Here is a 20,021-nt window from a genome sequence, read left to right as displayed (position 1 = left end):
TGCAAGCGTAGCAATGTGGTGGAGGAAGTATTAAGATCCTTCACTAAAGTAAAAGTAGCAATACCTCCATGTTAAAAGTCTTCATGAAAAATAAAGGTTCTGCATTCACAATTTTACTGGAAGTAGAAGCATAAAAGTACTACCAGCTTAATGTACATGGTATTATTACTGATGCATCAACATGTAAGCAGCATTTCCAGAGTGTAGCTGTTATTGTTGCTGTAGCACTTTGATATAGAAGGGAAGCAAATTTAAAACATAATTATTAATGGGTATAAGAAATTATCACATTTATTATTTTAACATTAAGGTTGATGATATGGTTTGTATGTAAGCGATTGATCGTCAATGTTACTACTAACCACAGTTATTTTTTATATTTGTTTTTACTTTAGCTTTTTTTACTTTAGAGATTGCACATCATTTATTGGCATAGCAACTCACAATATTGAACAAGCTCCTTTCACACAAAATACAGCACCTAGAAAAAACGTTCTCCTGTGATGAAAAGGAAAGAATGCAATATTGCTGTCTGAATGGATCCCAGGGGCTTTACTCATTATAGTTGTATTAATAGTGCAATAGTGAGTGCAAATAGGGCTGAACCCCAGCGCTAACATACTTGCCACCAGGTTACCACTGTCACAACCAAACTGATAATAGGGTTCTGCTTTGGCACAATATGATGTGTGCTCGTTGATCAGGGCGATAGCGGGAAGGAGGAAAAAAAGGAAAAAGTAAAGCACTTAATCTGAGATGACCCCAATCAGTCTACAGCACAGCACTTTGCACCACATCAATTGTAGATACAAAAGCAAATGTGTTTTTCAACTAGAAACAAGCATAGTGGGGAGGAAAGATAGTAACATACTTTACATAAAACAGCACATTGGTTGTTGATGAAATCTTAAGAAGAAATTTCCTTTACCGTTTCTCATGCAACTGTATGAAAAATGTCACCGTGTTTGGAATTCGGGGGTTGTGGGAGGTATGGATGAGCATTACTCAATTTCTTCGCCATTTGAAGACAAAAACAGGAAATTGAAGCTCTTTCGCAGCGTCCTTGCTTGCATTCTATTTCATCAAAAGTATCCCCACACAAGGTATGAACTCTATGAATTACATTGTACTGATTTGTTTCCTGCAGCAGAGCATATTTGGAAACAGACCTAAGCCAATTCTCTTTCCCATATTCATACTAGTAGAATTTTTACTGCAGTGTAATATCCGAGGGGCAAAAAGCATGAATTAATACCAATTAAAGCTCAGCGCTGCAATGTTTACTTACATAATGAAGAACAGGAAATTATTTAAATTAAAATGTGATTTCATGCATTTATGCGTCTGCTATGTTTTTAGGTTAAAAGAAGACACTACTTTATAAATTCTAAAATGATTTGTGACAGTGGAGCCACATCCATAATAAAAAGCACTGGCTAAAATCATGAGATCACCCTTACCTGAGTATTATTGGAGATATTTTCACAAACCAGTCGATGATAAAAACTAGTTTAAGCCGGATACCCCCCAAAAAAAAATCCCTGAAAGGTATAATTCAAAGGCATTGGAATAAGTATCGATAACTGTGTAAGTGACATGATGAGGGGAAGTGGTTGGGGGTTGGTAGTGGGGGGTTGCCCTATATACGGTAAGAATCCAAAGGGTGGTGCAATATCAGAATCCGGGTGGCATCAGGAGATTAAGGGCTGTCTGTATCTGTACTTAAAGTAACTACAAGCTGGGTTTTTTTTCTTTGGTGGGGGGGGGTTTACCCCTCTTGTTGTTTTTTGTTATTCTTACATTTGTGTTTGTATGTGCATCTTCCTACTTTAATAAAATATGCATTGTTTTGGAGGTGTGTCTCCCGAGGCACATATTTCTATCTGGCGAATACACCTACGTGGAACACCATTCAAGGATGACAACTTTTTAAACAGGCCCCATTCTCAGCTCAGTTTCACCTTCTTTTCCCTGAGCTATAAAATGACTAGCTAGGTGTATCACTGATTCAATCATATGTCAATCTTCTCCCAACGCCCAGTGTGTCCTATGGGATAGAGCAAGCAACCTCATAGGTCATTTCAGTGGTTCATACTGTACATCTGTAGGAGGTCCCTTTCAGTAGGGTCACTGTGGTTCAGGAGGCAATTGACCCTTTGTTAAATTCCGCCCCTACTTCGTGAAGCTATCACAGCTACCATGGAGACCACACTGCCACTAACTGCATAAATATTATCCTATTTTTCGTAAAAGAAAAAGCGATTTCCAAGAGAAGCAGACAGGAGGATCTACACTACGCATTTGAAAGATATATTCAGAGTGTCGAACCGATTCAGTGGAAAAAACTGGTTAAAAAGATAAAGATAGAAGCTGAAGCACAGTGTTTCGAGACCAAAACCTAGTGTTCGATATAGAAGAAAAACTGTGAAAAAGAAGATTCCTTAACCGCCCACGGAGTGAGAAATAATCTCATTCCACATGTTTGCAATCAAGGCAGTGCTGCTGAAATTAGCCTGGGTGGCTACGCTACATGTGAGACACACAGCTATGATGATCTCCTTTGATCGTCTTTCGTTCTATATTCAACATGACAGGTATCAGACATGGGTTTAGCGTGCCGATATAAAGAGCACTGAATATGTATGAAGCAACATGTACGTGGTGCTCATGCATCAAATCAGCTGGCCGCAAACTATTTACATATGGCATATAGGACTCTGACAACGAGCATAAGAAGAATGGAATAGAAGGGGAATGCAAGATTTTTGGCAAAACATGGCTTCATGGTTTAACACAAGCTGGTGCAGAGCAATAACGCGTGATACAGTAGCACATTGAGATAGCTTTGCACCTCAAATAACAGCTCTTTCACTGAGAAGCTTCAGTGGTTGTGTTCAGATTGCTGCAAGGCATTTACAGTGCTTCATAAACATGCGTCCACAACTTCAGAGTAATATGGTCATCTACTGAGTTTTATCATTTTGCCTTAAGATACAGAAAAAGTGCTAAACTGTTTGAATACAAATATTGGATTTTACTCCCTTAATGACATAATAAAAACATGCAATTTTCAATATAGGTTAGGCTACTTGTAAATATCAGATAGAATGTGAATGGGACAATTCATGTTCTGGGATTTTTTTTATTTTTATGAAAACCTGTATTTGCATCAGAGTTGCATAGACATGACAATTTGATGATGGGAAGTCATTATTTGACTTAGTCCTAGTTCAAGTGTTTGCATTTATGGGTGATAAGAGAACTTTGGCATTACATTTCCCATCATGCTTTATGTGAGTGATTGCCTTCCTGCCCTCCAAGGGGTCATAAGATACATTTGGGTGATTGTGAGTTTAACAAAAAGGATAAGAAAGTTAAAAACTTTCAGGAAGTGCAGCGTTAGCTGCAGGCTCACTTTGACATTTTGGATGAAGTCATTCTATATTGGCTATAAGCACTACTTGTTTGCACTGCAACCATGGAAATACAAAAAATATGGGTTAAGGCTGATTATTTTGAGGCAAGATCTGAAGCTATTATCAAATATAAGCTATAACTTTAATTTTATTTTACAAGTTAAACTGTGTGTAATTTACTTGCAATCCATTTTACTCATTAATGTCATGGAAAATGCAGCAAATGGAAACTATGGGTTAAATCCAGACCTTTGAGCTAAAGCGTGCCCCCCCCCGATCTTCATCGTGACCCCTATACAAAATGCCCACCATTGTATTATGCAGAGGGCTTACATGCAGCTGAGAAACATCCGCAGCGGTCCTATAAAAATGACCCATTTTGTTTGATGCCGTTGCGCGCTGTGGAATGACATTGCTCACTCCGCCTCTCCGGTTTCAACCTTTTCCTCAGTCCATCCCGTGGCAGAGAAAGGAGAGCATTATCACGGTTGAAAAATGATCCCCCCCAAATGAGGGGGCAGTGATCACGGAGGCAACGGAGGCAGCGTGTGTGTGTGTGTGTGTTTGAGTGCTTGCATGCCTTAATATGTGTGTGGAGAGTGGGAGGCGAGAGGGAGTGCACCGCTGGGGAATGTGCACCTGCAATTTTTCTCATTTGACACAGTTGGTCTTTTGTAGGGTCCGGGGCACAGGGGGATGTCTGTGAAAGTTATGGCTCCTGCCCTTTACCCCAACCTCCCTAAAAAAGACATCTTCACTATACTATTCTCCATCTCACTTTGGAATAGCCTACGTCAAGAATGTGTGTGTTTGTATGTATGTGTGTGTGTGTGGGGGGATATTCAACAGATGACCAGACAGCAACACATACACACATATCTTATCTTATTTGAGAGCTACCAGATGTAAATAAAGCCTGTAACACACCGCTTCATACAGGAGAAGAAAAACAAAGACAGCAGTGACTGACAGTGCTGATACAGTGACCTGAGGGTTCAGCTATCTGAAAGAAAAATCCAAAAGAATCTTGATTTTTCTGGTTGTTGGAAGGAGATGTCGAATGTTGAATAAGAGAAAGTTGTTCCGTGATGATTTATAGAAAATGTGTGGTGACTAAGACAAGAGTACACTATATCTCTGATGCCATTACACCACTTTTATGATATGTAAATGTAATATTTGGAATTATTTGTAAGTATGTCAGTTAAACTAATCTTATTTTTTGAGTTTTCTTGCCCCTGGTTGCTTGCTGTGATCTCTGCAATTAATTTAGTGAGTAAAATGTCATAATTTATACAAATGATGGCAAAAACTACAAAAATATGACCAAAGTTGTAATAAATCTGAATGATCCTTTAAGCTGAGGGTCAAGGGAGTTTACACCAGTGATCCATGACCTAAACTGACGACTTCTCCCATGTCTGACAGCTGCGGTGCGAGACTGAAGCCAAGCATTGACCCCACGAGTCCTGTTACAGTACATCTGCACGGTATTTGGTGGCCAATAAGGAAGATTTGTGTTTGAATCTGTGGGAAGGCTTGAGAGAAGCAAGATAATGGGAGGGCGTGTTTTCGTATACCTCTGTTTGCTGTGTGCAGTACATTCAATATATAAACTACAGTGTATGTTCCGTCCTGTGAAAAGCATGAGAACTGTGGACTACTTGACCCTGGCATCCTTCCAAACAAGGAGGCCGGCCGAGGAGCTACCATTACTCCCGCACTATCCATTCCCCTCTCTCCTTCCTTTTATTTTAATGAGAGCACAATTAATAAGGAAATGGAACAGCTTCCCAAAGGAGGCTAGTTCCTCCACAATGGAACCCTTCTTTTGTCAATGGCTGTATTGAATTCCCCTTCAAGGCCACTGGGCCATATTGGAGGCCATCTCCAGTATCGGCCCACCTCCCCCACACCAACACCACTGGCTCCCTATTGCTTGCTGCCTCTCTCTCTCTAATCATCAAGGTCTCGTGGGCTAATCTGTGCCACAGTATCATTTGATCCCCCCCCCACACACACACACACACCCCTTTGCTTGAAATGCAGACTTTACAATACTTCATATTGATTCGCTGAGACAAAATCACCAGTTACTGTGCATGCTTGGTTTATTCAATGACAGTGCTGAGGGAAGAGAGAGCAGGGCCACACACCATCTTGCCCATAATTACTTTTTGCTGCATGTGTGCGAGCTTTAGTTTTACACAAATGGTATCAGATCTTTAGTATCCTTTGTTTGTGAGTGCTGCATAAGAACAGAGAGATCAAACGGTACAATAACTAATTAATCCCTTACCCCTTTTACGTTCAATGATTCCCTTTGTTGGTCAAATAAAGGTGGTATCGCTTCACCTTGTCTTCTGAGTCTAACTGAGAAAGGCCCCTGTGCAGTTCTCCAATACCTCCAATTGTCCCTGAAACATTCAACAACAGCGACACAGTCTAATGCATCAAACAATACAAGACTACAATCAAGATGTACTAACAATGAGCAAATACAAGCAGCAGCCGGTTGTTTAGGTCTCATCGTACCGCTTTAAACAATAGTTGAAATGATATGGTCTTCATTTGCGGGCCCTGCTTTCTTGTGTGGGCCCCTTAGCAACACCTTAAATAAGCTGAAGAAGATTTCCCTTCCCCTGAAATAAGATCTGCATGTCTCAATGTCACTACACAATTGCACAAACACTACAACTTGATCAATTGTCTTAGTTAGATAGCTAGATAGTGGATGTGTAAATATTAGCCATTTCTTTAAAAACAATACAAGAATCAGAGTGTCAGCTACATCAATACACAACCACAGCTCCGACCCAAAGCCTGTGTGACATTAGGAAAAAAAATATTTCCATGGCCAATCTTTTCAAGTGGCTCTCTTCGCTCTCTGCACTGCAATGCCTCAAGCATTCGTTATACATAATAACTAACTAAAAGAAACATCAGCATGTACAATACCGCCTGAAGTGTTAACATTGCATTTACGACATGAAATTGTATCACAAAGGAATAGTATATAATTAATTATTAGTTGGTTTTTTTTTAAATGTATTTTTAATAGTAAAAACCTATAATATCAATGACAGTTGAATCAAATGGGCTTTGGATTGTGGCATAACACACTGTCGTAAATGTATCTGTGTATCTAAAGTAGATGCATATTGAGAGGGAGAGATAAACAGCCGTAATAGATAGACACACACACACACACACACACACACACACACACACACACACACACACACACACACACACACACACACACACACACACACACACACACACACACACACACAAACATAGAAAATCTAGATATCAGTACATTTTATAGCAACATGTGGTTGATACTGGGGAGATTCTAATCCGAATAATTAGCAAATATGCATATCGTATGGCCTTGAGGCATGTATTGTAATCATGTGCTGCAGCAGCAACAATTTATCATGTGGGTGGGGGGGCCTCGACGGCCTCGACAGCCTCATTGTGCTTCACTCACACGCTGTCATAACCTCACCCATGATTGAGAAAGCCTTATGGTGGAAACGGAGTTTATGGGGCCAATCCGAGGAAGCTGAAACATTTGCGCATACAGCACTGTAGTGTAGAACCCTGCAACATGTAATCATCTGCCCAGGCTTTCATAGAACCGACTGCGTCATCACAATACATATGCCACACATGCAAACGTGTGTCGATGCATTGGATTTATTTTACAGGCGAGGGATTAAAAGCATATGTTGTGGTATGGATGTCACAGTAGGAAGGGAAAAGTAATTAATTTCATGAATCGAGTAAAGAATAGGTCACTGCTTTGTCTCTCTGCGTGGGTTTTGTTTGCCCTTCCTGCTCCTCACATTCCACCCACGCCCCAAATTACTGAGCCCTGCTGTTATGCTGTGTTGGAAACCCTGTGGTACTGCACGCCCACCATTTTAGCCCTGTGTGCTGGTCTGCGGGGTTACCGAGCAATTCTCTCTCCAGTCCACTAGACACCGCAAACATATACACGCACTACGAGCACGCGCACATTATGCGGCCCTAATGTAAACTAACATCCACTGCCACTTGACCTTGCTGTCAATATCTATCCTCATTAAACACCATTCGGCCAACTGCAAGTCCACTTTAAATGGCATCATTCAGCGCTTACCAAATTATGCCTGTGCAACTGGGCTCAATGAACGGGGAGTCTAATTCATTTATTTGGAAGATATACACAGGTTCCAGTACGGACACCTATAAAACATGCAGCGGTATTTAACCCCACCCTGCCATTCTTAATGTTGCTGTCGTCCATTTCTCTTGGGTTGCAAGTTCTGACAGCAATTTGGCAATGTCTACTGGTGCCATGGGCAGCAAAGGCCATTCTTTTATTCTCCGGATCAAGCAGGTATTGATTTTTCACTCATTATAGAAGAGCATAAAACGAGAAGGGATTTCTGCGAGCCATGCACACAAAATGTTACTAGGAATAACATGGAAGTGAATACAGAGAAAAGTGGATCTTTAAACCCAGAATATTTACTCTAAATTCAAATCTAACAATTTTATTCAAATAATGCCACATATCCTGACAAAACAAGACCCGCTTAAACTGCTATACAAAAAGCATCCAGAAAGCAGCTATGAAATAAACTGGCATCTGAATGACAACTATGGAGGCCACCCTTAGGGCAGGTATGAAATAAGTATTTTTTTCCCCCCCATAACTGCAACACTATTATCTGTTTTCAGAAAGCCTTGTGTGGCTTATGGGAAAAGCATAATCCATTTCCAGGAAAAAAATATTTGAGAATTTAAAAGCAAACTGTTAAGGCATTAAACCCAGGGCCTGGGTGATCACATTTTTATGTTAAAGTCAAGGAACTAAATTATCTAAACTTTACATTTTGCCAGCAATACATTGCTTGATCATTATATTAAAATATGTCGATCTCAAATCAGAGCCTGCAGTGCTCAAAAGCAACTCTTGTTTAAAATGTATCTCTGTTGTGTAATCATGCCTATACTTAAGACTGTCCTGAATTATGTTTATCATCATCATCATCATCATCATCATGTATAGTGCTTTACTTTCATGCCAGCACAGATCAAGTGCAGTGAGGACGTACTGATGTCAAAAGGCACAAGCGGATGTTTTCCTGCCTGCACCTGTTTAGTACTTTTCTGGCCTTGTCTCGATATTTATTATTCCAGTATGTGCAGTACATTCAAAACCCTCATCCAGTGTGACTGGGGCACACTATCTTGCACAACTAGCACTTTGGTCTTACGAGACACAAAAAAAATGTTGGAAATAAGAGTTTATAGCAATGCTAGTAGTGTGGATGGCAATGTCAGTCGGTCCTCCAGTTTGGTCCAGACTGAAACATCTCAACATCTATTGGATAGACAGCTGTTAGATTTTGTACAAACATTCATGGGCCCCTGAGGATGAATTCTAATGACTTGTGTGATCCCGTGACATTTCCTCTAGCTTCACCATGAGGTTGACATTTGTGTCTTTAAGTGAAATATCTTAACAACATTTTGATGGATTACCATAAAATTTGGTTCAGACATTCATGCCCCCATTGGGATGATTTTTTATCACTCTGATGATTTCCTAACTTTTTCTCTGGCAGCATCATCAGGTCAAATTTTCAATTCCAAGTAAATCCAGCAGTTTTCTGCCAATTCACAAATGTAAGCTTGTCAACACACTAGACCAAGATAATGATCAAACATTATTGAGTGAGGTTGTTATTATTTATTGGCTGGCAATCAGCTGGTAGCTGTTATCTGGATACAATGCATAGCACTGCACAAAGGTTCCTCAAATATCTTGGCTCACTTCTTTAACTTCTGTAGCCTTCTACCACCCACTCGTATGACACCTCTCTATACATGAGGCCTGTTTTCTTGTTATTGAGAATTTGGCTGCACAAAAGCTACAATCATTAAATGCTTTTGTTACTTTCCCCGGAGTGAAACAATATAAGTGTTATCCTGCCCTGAATTCACCTTCATTAAACACAGTTATTTTCTTAAACTAATGTCACAAATGCATATATAATTTACTGCTATCTGCCTGTACATTATGCTGCTGCAAATGAATGATTGACATCCACCCACTCCAAAACCCACTTTTTTTTTTTTTTTTTTTTTTTTTTTCAATGCTTCAAGAGGCATCTTACAGCCACAACAAAACAATACATGCCTCAGTGGGCTCTACAAAGAACTTTCTCCCGCTTTGAAATATGAGCACAAATAAATCATTTGTTTAATTAATTAAGCAAATTAGGCAAATCCAGGGACGCCTTCGCGGATGGAGCTGGTGCCCTGGCACAAGGAGATTAATTAAGTGGATCCGTACGGGAACAGTGAGACTGACGTCGGAGTTTAATGCCCTTGTTTGGTTACAGTAAATAGAGCTATCCTTCGTATATTGGTGCAGTTACCTCAGCGTGAGTGTTTACAAGGTGCATGTTGGCTTGGATTCAACTTTGTGTAAGTTCTGCAAGACAGAAAGGGGACATATGACTGAAATAAAGGGAAAGACAAAAGCAAGATGAATGTTATATGTTTATTATTTGTAAACTCGTCAATTACCTGACATTTTTCTCAGTGCTACAAAAAACTGCAAACACATATATGCTGAGCAGATGCGTCAGGTACACATCGGCCTCCCTGTCTCACCCATCCCTCATTACATACCTATCCCCCCCTAGCAGGACGGTATCTGCTTCCAGGCTTGATGTATGCAGTAGTATCTGACCATGAAAAATATGCGGCAGACTTCACGCTTTCATCTCCTGGACTGATCCACGAGCCGTCATCTATTATAGCCGCTCTGTCTCAGATTTCTTGGGGTGGCATTAAGTGGAATGAATATAAAATCCTTCCTGGAGCATTTTTACATGCAGAGAAACACATGATTAATGTGCTGCTCAGGCATGGCCAGAGTGTTTGGGACATTGCTTTTTTTCATTGTTATTCACTGCAACAAAAACAATGACAAGGGTGCGTTTTACTTATTTTTCAACCCAGTGACAGGATCTGCAATAGATATTAATCTTGAAAGATTTTGTCACTATACCGACAAACACACACACACACACACACACAAACAAATGGATCACATGTAAGCCCATACACAGTCACACACGCAAGCAAAAGACGCATCTCCACCCACACACAGCCACAAATCCCCACCTCTCTCCTTAAGCTGCATTCTATCATTGAATTTATTTTATCACGCTTGTCCAGAAATATTCCTTATTTTCCTCAGACAAGTGTAAAGTGTCAGACAGTTGGTAACGTGTTGACATACGAATGAAGACAAGAAAGGACAGGATGCTGTGCAGCTCCGATTGCACACACATGCACATACCGCATGTGTTTGCATTTTTATACACTGTGTTGGGATTTATTTATTTTTTAAACTTGGCATGTGTGTCAGAATTATTTTTTTTATATTGCCAGTGTTTGATTCTATTCAAGTGAGCATGTGTGTGCATGCCTGTGCCTGACTGTGTGAAGACAAAAGGGACTGTCGATCCCAAAGTAGGCCAGCATCCCCCGGAGTACCCAATCCCAACCCTCTCAGGGAGAAACACGTACAATGACATTGTGGTGAATATTCCCACTAAAGCTTCCCCAGCTGCAGAACAATTCACTGGCAACATCTGGATGTGAGTGCTTATAGCATCAGGGTTGGGTATTACATTATTTATTTTTCTTAGTAAAACTGCCAAATGATTTACTTGGGATGTCAACCACTACTGGTGTTAAAAAAAAAGCTCAAACTGCTCAAATGTGGTTCCTTCAGGGCATTAGTTACAGCACCAATAACCAAAGCGACGAGATGGTGTCAGCTGCATGTCACCTATTCTTATGGGATCAGTGAGTGATTGATTGTTGTGTATGAGGAACACAACAGAATGATTGATCTAAAGGACTGCAGGTGTTTTTGAACGTTTCAGCCCATTTATGACAAATCATGCATGCTTTGCTGCTGATAATCTTTCCAAACAGTTCAAACTGCTTTTAAGATTGATGAATGCTTTTTCCTACCCTTTCTATTGACATAAACTAAAAGCATTGGCAGACTGGAGGGTAGAAAAATACTATCACCAATCCATAGGACTATGGTTAGTTTGGAATAGGTAATACTGGACTAATTTAAAGTATATTGGATTTTTGGTAAATGGGCTAAAATATACACAAAAAAATGAATTGAAAAGTGCACTATGGATTACCTCCATAGCCACATACTCCAAAGAAATATGAGCCAGAATTCCCCCTCTACTACTTGGTCCATAATAAATAATAATAAATCTACAATCATCAGTTTTACAAAAAAAGAAAACTTAACTCACAGCAGAGCAAGATTAAATGAAGATTTACCAAACTGCTGCTACTCTGAGATCCAGTCAAAATAACACTGTTATCTCATAATCTTCACTTGTGATCAGCCTATAGTTTAGGTTCGTCATTTTTTAGTCTACTGTGCAACTAACCAAGGGCTGGATGGTCAGTGTCTGTTTTGACAGTTTGTTAATTGGGTTAAATCCAAAGGAGCAGAGAGGAAAAAAAACAACATTTTGTTCAATGTAATCTAATAAACAAATGACTGTATTATGACAAGTCCTCGGGGAAACTGGTATTAATAGACAAGACGCCGGGGATAGTTGTTTAGCATGCTCATTTCAGTTTATATCTCTACAATTCAATACATGCATGTTTGATGTCATGTGAACACTGTTACCTTCTTCCCATTGTGTTGATGATGTAAGTTCATTTTTTGAATTTTTTAACTTACAATTCAGGCCAGACCTTTTGCACCTCACATTGCACCTTTAAATAACCCAGCTGTCACAGGGTGTCTACGGTGGACACGTTTCAGACACATCTCTCAGACGTCCTTCTCCTTTAAACCACCGCACATCAATCCCCCATGACACTTTCTAATTGGCCCAGGCTGACTGTCCTACAGTTAGTGTTTATCCAACCAATGAACCATTGGTATGAATCTCTTTAATCCCGAGACAAGTTTAAATTATTTTTGTTCTAATGGTGTTTGTGGACAACAGATTTTTTTGTGAGAAGACAGTGTACACTTCTTAAAAACATAATGTCTAAAAGTGCATCTAAAATGCAGCAGATAGACAGAAGATTGACATGGTTAGGACTAGAAATGCTTACACGCTGTGGGACTGACACATTTGATGGACTGATGGCTAATAATCGTCGATGAGCGCTTATAAAACTGACACATATCTTGAAAGTACAAGAAGTGAAACCGAGAGAAAAATGGAGGAAAGGACATTATTTCAATCAAACTCAAAATGATACAAATGAACCCGCCAGCATTTTTTTTTTTTTTTTTTTTTTACCAGCTTTAACATTTTTTGAGGATGCATTGTGCATAAAGTTTGCATTCCAAAGTGAGCACATCTAACTAGGTTTCATAAGGGGAGTGGAAGCTAGCACTGATTCCCACAAGACATTACTTTTCATTCATGTCATTTTAATAGCTACTGAGTAATAATCCCTCTCACACACACACACACACACAGCCCTGTGGCCATCAAACATCACTGAAAGGAGGGATCTAGTTAAAACTCAATACAACAGGTAGCCTCGGGACCTCAGCAGTCTGTACGTTACTCCATGATTTCAATCGCAATAGAGTGTTTATGTACAGAGGCATGATGTAACTTTCAGAGTTCTCAAATTACAGATGGGAAATAAATAAAAAAGTTAACTGCCTGTGCACCCGTATTATCAGCTGGAACAATAAATTCATACCCCTAGAGAACACATATGTCATGGGGGCTGTCATTGCAGAAAAGTTAATATTTGTTTTCTTTCTGGAAATTAAAAAGTGATCAAATAAGTACACAAGTTAAAAACAAACACCAAAGGTATGTAGTTATTTCTTATCAAATTGTATTTTCATTTCAGTTCCACTGCAACCTATAGTGCTCATGGTCCGTCTTTGTGGCCCTAGGCGGACTCACACTAATCAGATGCCACGTAATGTCTCAACCTATGGTAAACAGAGCTTTCTAAAGAAGAATATATGACATATTGCTGTCCCCTGACCTCTTTCTTTTGAGCATTAAGGCAAAACTAACGATGCCGGAAAGCGTGCTATCATTAGCACTTGATGGTGAACTCAGTTGCCTCCGCCATGCGTAGAGATCGCAGCGTAAAAACAATTCAATTAGCTTGAAATCTCCCATTAATGGTTTTAGCCATATCAAATTAACATTGCTATGGGCTATTGCCCCACTCCCAACACTCCCTACATCTAAACACTACTTGATTGTGACCACACACACACACACACACACACACACACACACACACACACACACACACACACACACACACACACACACACACACACACACACACACACACACACACACACACACACACACACACACACACACACACACCAAAACCCACAAACCACCATCACTGATTTCTTTTAATCGGATTTTAAATGACTTCATTTAGTTTGCTTCTGAAACAATTCACAGAAGGCCAAAGGGAAATGCTGCAGAACTATAGCGGTCTCCGTTTACCAAGATGTGGGAAATGAGTCCTCACAACTTAATCTTGAGATCTTAATGCGTGAAATGATAAAAGTCATTTTTGTTTCTCCTCTTGCAATTCTCACTACACTAAACATGCGCCACAAAGCCAAAAGGCTGTGAATGATTCTTTGAAAAGCATTTTCAGTTAATTTCCTATTGGCAGGAGAGCGGGAGACTGAGACAGGAGGAAGGAGGGCCAATCTAAAAATAGATTAAAAAAATCGGAGAAAGGAACATGAGACAAGAAACGCATGTAAGAAAAGTGGAGAAAAAAAGTTATAGGTTCCAGTTTAAGGAGTCAAAGCTGCTAATTAGCGAGAGGAGACAGGGACGCCAAGGATGTGACAGACATAAGTCAAAGGCTTTTATCTCAGAATCTGGCACTTAAATAACAAAAGGAGGAAATTCTGATACGGCTTCAAATCATGCCAGCCACAAAATGCAATGGTATGTTTTGTCCCCACATCTGCTCTCCATAGACACAAACACAAACAAACGCACACGAGCTTTAATGAGCCAAACTCACCCAGAGCGGCTGGTGCGAAGAGGCTGGCGAAGACTAGCAGGCGTGCGGTCCACATGGCCTCCTCCTCTTACCGCCCGCTGCTGAAGGTCCCAGTTGAGTTCAGTCTTTAGCTGGCAATTGCCCGAATCGGGTGCTTCCTTTATGGCACGGCTCCCTCCACTGCGCCACACTTCCCACAAGACGGAGAGTCCTGTTGTTTTGGTGCCAGATGCCGTCCAAAATCTGTCATAAAGAGTAAAAAAAACCAAAAACATACATATGAGCTGAACAGTATACTTTACATGACTGAGTTATTTGTTCATTTACGGGAACAATGAGTCTTTTCCAGTAAGAAACGCAACAGATGGATGCACCATGGCTTTATCATCCTTGCACGCGGTCCTTATGGCATCGTGGGTTTCAAGATGTCATCAAGTGCCATGATGCAAGTTGCTCAATCTCCAATCAGCTCAACTCATACCGGGTGAGATCAGCTTTACACTAAGACAGTGTGAACCACGAAATGTATTTTTGGATATTCTGTTGTTGTTTGCTCATCAACGTGTTAACTCACCCACCTTCCCGGCAAATTACTCCCACAGAGAGACAAGCCTAGGCGATGAGGGGCATGCTGTTTTGGGCGGACGACTATGTGTTTGTATGGTTTATATGCCTTTATCCATTTGTTCCAGACCTTATGTGTATTTGTGCAAAGCCTGATGGTAATTCCGTTGTTTTCCCTTTCCTGTGGGCATGAGCCATAACTTCACAGCTTGAGTTTCTGCACCTGTGAATATATTTGCACGGCCTGAGAAACGACTTCTGTGCACGGAGGCTTGGCTCCAATATTGCAGTCAACAAATGGTTAACTAAATCTACTCGGAAGAGCGGATAGAGTCAAAGCTTCCCCTGACCTCCTCTCAGCTCATGGGAGTGCTGTCACCAGTGAACTCCTGACACTGGATGAAGTCATTCCTAAGCGTATCCTGGTTAACATAAAATAAATTGAATGAACAGGAAATGTGATGTATGCGGTGTTGGCTTGTGACTGCTGTGAGATCAACACTTGTCGCCGTGGATGTGTCAATATTCGCAAAAATAGTGTGTGAAAATTTGGAACTCCACATCCCATAAGTAAACGATGAATATAAAAAACCCTGTTGGATGAGGAGAATTTTCTTTTTATCTATCTGATGAGATTCACTGATGGGGATCATCCCCATCAAACCCATATCATGATATTAAGGTTAAGTCAGTTTTAATGATTAGGTAATCCAAACCCCTTGATTATCCCCTATCAACCATGATCTCCTGCAGAACTCTAATCTCTGCAAAATGACACAAGCAAAAGAACGTGCACAATGCCGCCATCCTCCACACAAGCATCATCCTTGCACATCAGGCATTCCATGCTGCATTTAACATCGTGGGGAGTTAATCCCATTGTGGGACGTCATAAATTCTGGTTACAAAAGGTCAAAACGTGAGCATTGCATCAAAGGACACGGCACTGGGGTAGCTGCCTGGAATCAACATCTCAAATTATACCAACACTACATTTCAAATACGCCTCTATCCTTTGATGAGACTTTCCATCCCTGCATGGAGCTATGTTTCCTATGTCCCAGTGACATTTACCCATCTCAAAGTCTCGTTCCTAATACCCAATTCAAAAATCCTAGATTAGAGCGATCAGATTTTTTTGGGAGCAGATACTATTGGGTTTAAGAGAAGGGCAGCAAGCCTATTTCTGCATAAACAGAACATTTTGGCAATATTAAGAGGTCAAATATCCCTGTGCTCATCCGCAAAGTCTTGGCAGAAGGCCATGAGGGGGGAAAAAATAGAGCCTGAACCACATCTACTATTGTAGACTTCATTTCTTTTTTTTTTTTGCGTGCGTGTGTGTATGTGGGTGTATATATGTAGGTATTTTAAGACATTAAAACAGCAATGTGAAAGAGTGTACATGATCAAAGAAATATCCTTGTGCGTAAACAGCTCTCTTAATAAAACGCTCTGACAACTGCAGGAGAGCTGAATTAAATATGACATCAAATCAGATGCTGTGACTCCCTTGACAAAAAAAAATACATTATTACAGGAATAATCACATTTAAATATACTGTCCAAGCGGCAAATTGGACCTGAAGTTTATACTCCATGAACATTTCTAAATTGTAGATACAGACTCAAATGGACTCACAGGCACAACAACATGTTGAAGAATATATATTAGACATGACAGCCCTTTCACTGATTTACATGGTTTGCCTGTTGGCATATTGCTTTTTATTTTTATTTTTTAGGTTTGCACCCAATGTTTAAAAAAGTAGCAGAGATAGGGGCTGTTTCCATTGCAGAAGACAATGAGTGCTTGAAACTCCTTGTGTGTCGATGTGTGCATGTATCTGTGTGAGTGAGTGAGACTATATGCGCCATATCTCACAGTATAACTGATAAAGCAGCAACTACTTGCACAGGTGTTACTTAGATATTATCACATAAAATGGAAAACACTTCACTATCACAGTCATTAATTTGCTCTCCAAAAAAAACGTGTGGGCTTAGGTACAGGAGCTGCTATCAACCGCCAAAAGAACACATCATAAAATACATATTTATGAGAAGGGCTTGGACCTGGTTCAGAGAAGAAGAAGAGTTAAACAAAAAAAAAAAAAGAGAAAGAGTGAGCTACAGTCCGACATTGCCAACTCGTCTTGTATTCCAGAAGGAGCCGTATGATACATTATGGTACTGACGTTTCAAGGGTACTCACTCTGAGGGGGATTTAGGATAACTCTCTTAGATAAGTTGGCCAACATTTAGCAGCGACCGCAGCTTCCTCTCAGCCACATCAAGGAGACTTCTTCATTACTGTCTCGCTGTTTCCTGCAGAACAACTTTTTCTAATCAGTGATGTTGTTGTTATTGTTATTTTAGTAATCATGCGTGTGCCAAGGGGCCCAGATGAAACCTGACAGATCTAATTAATTGACTTTTCCATCTAGAAAAAGCAAAACGGTGCCGGGTGATATAGTAACAGCAATAGTTGATGGAGGGTGAAATATGATGCCTCGCAGCGATCGTGCGGTTTGGAGAAAAAGACAAATGGGAGGCAAAGAGCGTTAAGGGAAATGAAACCTACTGTATTGGTTTGATTTCAGTTGGATCCTAAATTAAGGCTGCATTCAGGTGGCTTAGGACAAAATTAGACTAGAAATACTAAAGAAAGTAAAATGGATTTTTTTTCTCACATGTAAATGTAAATTAAAATATATACATTCATTATTCCTGTGTGGTCATCTTGCAAATGACAGAAACAACTATCTGTAAAGGTGTTTGTAAGAAGATTATGCTAAACACCTCCATCTTGATGCTCCTGTGCTCTCAAATATACCCTTTTCACTGCAGCCCTATTGACATGAAATAGCAGGCAAACAGGTTTAATTAATGGAATTAATTAGGATTCTGTTCCACGTAGTGTAGCAGAGCCTTTTCAGTGAGTCAACATGCACAATAGGCCCTCTTCACAGCGGCCATTTTGACATGTCATTGCAGGGTAAACACAGGTGTAATTAACAACAATATTTATGGCCCTGTTCAATTTAGGTGGGCCAGGGCCCTAGTATTGTGCATGCAGGCACACTGGAACGGCTGTGACACACGAAATAGAATGGGACCATAGTTAATTTTTTCAATTTCACCTGTGTTTACCCTGCCATGACATGTCAAAATGGCTGCTGTTTAAAGGGCCTGTAGCAGCTCCCCGACTCTGTTTGACCTGAAGGGAACAGAAAGGTAATTAGTGTCTTTGGAAACACGTTTGTTTAGCCTATAATTTCATGTCAAAATGGCTGCTGGGAAAAAGGACTATTGGGTGAGAGTCAAACATGTAATGGTCTAAAGAGGCATGATGTGTGACTGTGCTTTATCAATCACACAACACCTGAAATCAACATTTATCAGGAGGGCAAGCTGGAGACCTAAATAAATGCTTTGCAAAAGTTAATGAAGAAAAATCATTATACGCTGTATACCTTGGCATTTGGTTGAATTACCTGTCACCACTAAATTTCTCTCTTGGAAATTTGTTGACGGCCATTTCCTTCTGTACATTTTATATAAACCCTGGGCATCCCTTCTTGCTGTAAATTGTCTCTGGCTGCCTTCTCTTGCTTTATCTTACTCCCGAGGGCAAGAGAGTCTGCCAGAAGTAAAGTACAGTATGCCCATTGTTTTACATGCTTTTTACATGTACTTTTCATATTTAAATACACAACTACCAGTTTACATATGAGTCGGTGTATCTCCACAGTGACTGCTGAACAGCATCACTGCTCTGGCTCTAAAAGAGCCAGTCAAAACTAGTCTGAAATAAATCTGGTGATTATTGGTAGCCCAATTTTTGTGACAGTGTATTGCAATTTACAAGAAAGAGATTTTTCGCTTAGTTTAGTTTAGTACAAGTATTGTTGCAAGTGGACGGGCTTTAGATACATGATTCCACCAATTGCAATTTCATAAGAACTATAAATATCCCTATATAGCTGTATAAAAGAAGCAATACAAATTTGTTACATACAAATTCACAGCAAAACAGACAAAAAAAAAAAAGCCCCATCGTGAATTACATTATTATCTTACTCTACTGCCTGATATCATATCATTTTCTCAATTATGCAATTCATCAATTTATCATTTGGCCTATAAAATGTCAGATTGTAATGAAAAATGGTTAACTGATTCCAAGTCCAAAACCACAAATCTTAAATTTATAATAACATTTGACAAAGAATACTCAAACACATAACTTTTTATCAAAAGCGTTCAAAAAGTTTCATTTGAAATCTTTTAAATGATTTAATTCATCAATTTCTTCACATGCAGCACTGTCATCTCTTTAACCCTAACATAAATGGTAGGAGAGCCATCACCCTGACATACTTCACCACCTTAGGGCATTTCTCCATCTGTCTCTTCCTGACCCGAGGAAACCAAAGATGTTGTCTTTAATTCAGACGCATTCCATACAATGCTTCAGCAACAAAGTGAAACTTGATCCTCAGTGTTATCTGATGGGGACATACTAAGTATGATGTTACCAGCCACGCCTGCTGCAAGCCCTCCCACGTAACACTATGTAATGAAGTGGTATCATGTTGCCGGGTTAAATACCATGTCTCGGATTTTCAACTGTTTCATGTCCAGATGCTTATCACACCAGTGAGGAGGGCTTGGTAATTTTTATGAGACAGACAGTGTGTTCATGCAAATGAAGTGTCTCATATAAAATGAATATTAATCAAGGACGCTGTCTGCATACAGTTTGACAGATGAGCACTCACTCGGAAATCTCTGAGATGAGCTGAGATGATTAAAAACGAGATGATCCATTCCTTCTAGAGTTAAAGATTTTTTTTTTTTCCACTTGGTTGGGCTTCCAAACCTTGCTGATGGCTTAAAATGGAGCGGTCAAAGTCATGATACTACACACAGCAGAAATGTCAA

General features: G+C 40.0%; 1 protein-coding gene across 3 annotated transcripts in view; it reads right to left on the bottom strand.

Annotated features, from left to right (window-relative positions):
- LOC129093018 (adhesion G protein-coupled receptor L3-like) overlaps positions 1–20,021 on the bottom strand; it is a 211,525-nt gene that overhangs the window by 130,441 nt on the left and 61,063 nt on the right. For 2 of the 3 annotated variants that reach the window (XM_054600880.1, XM_054600882.1), the window contains exon 4: positions 14,532–14,753. The gene's annotated coding sequence lies outside the window, so the exon portion shown is untranslated. Of the gene's footprint in view, positions 1–14,531; positions 14,754–17,289; positions 17,345–20,021 lie in introns of those variants that run through there. The other variant, XM_054600881.1, reaches the window with a different exon arrangement.

This window comes from Anoplopoma fimbria, chromosome 7 (assembly GCF_027596085.1).
Source record: "Anoplopoma fimbria isolate UVic2021 breed Golden Eagle Sablefish chromosome 7, Afim_UVic_2022, whole genome shotgun sequence".
Taxonomy (NCBI): Eukaryota; Metazoa; Chordata; class Actinopteri; order Perciformes; family Anoplopomatidae; genus Anoplopoma; species Anoplopoma fimbria.
This window is presented reverse-complemented; position numbering and strand designations above follow the sequence as displayed.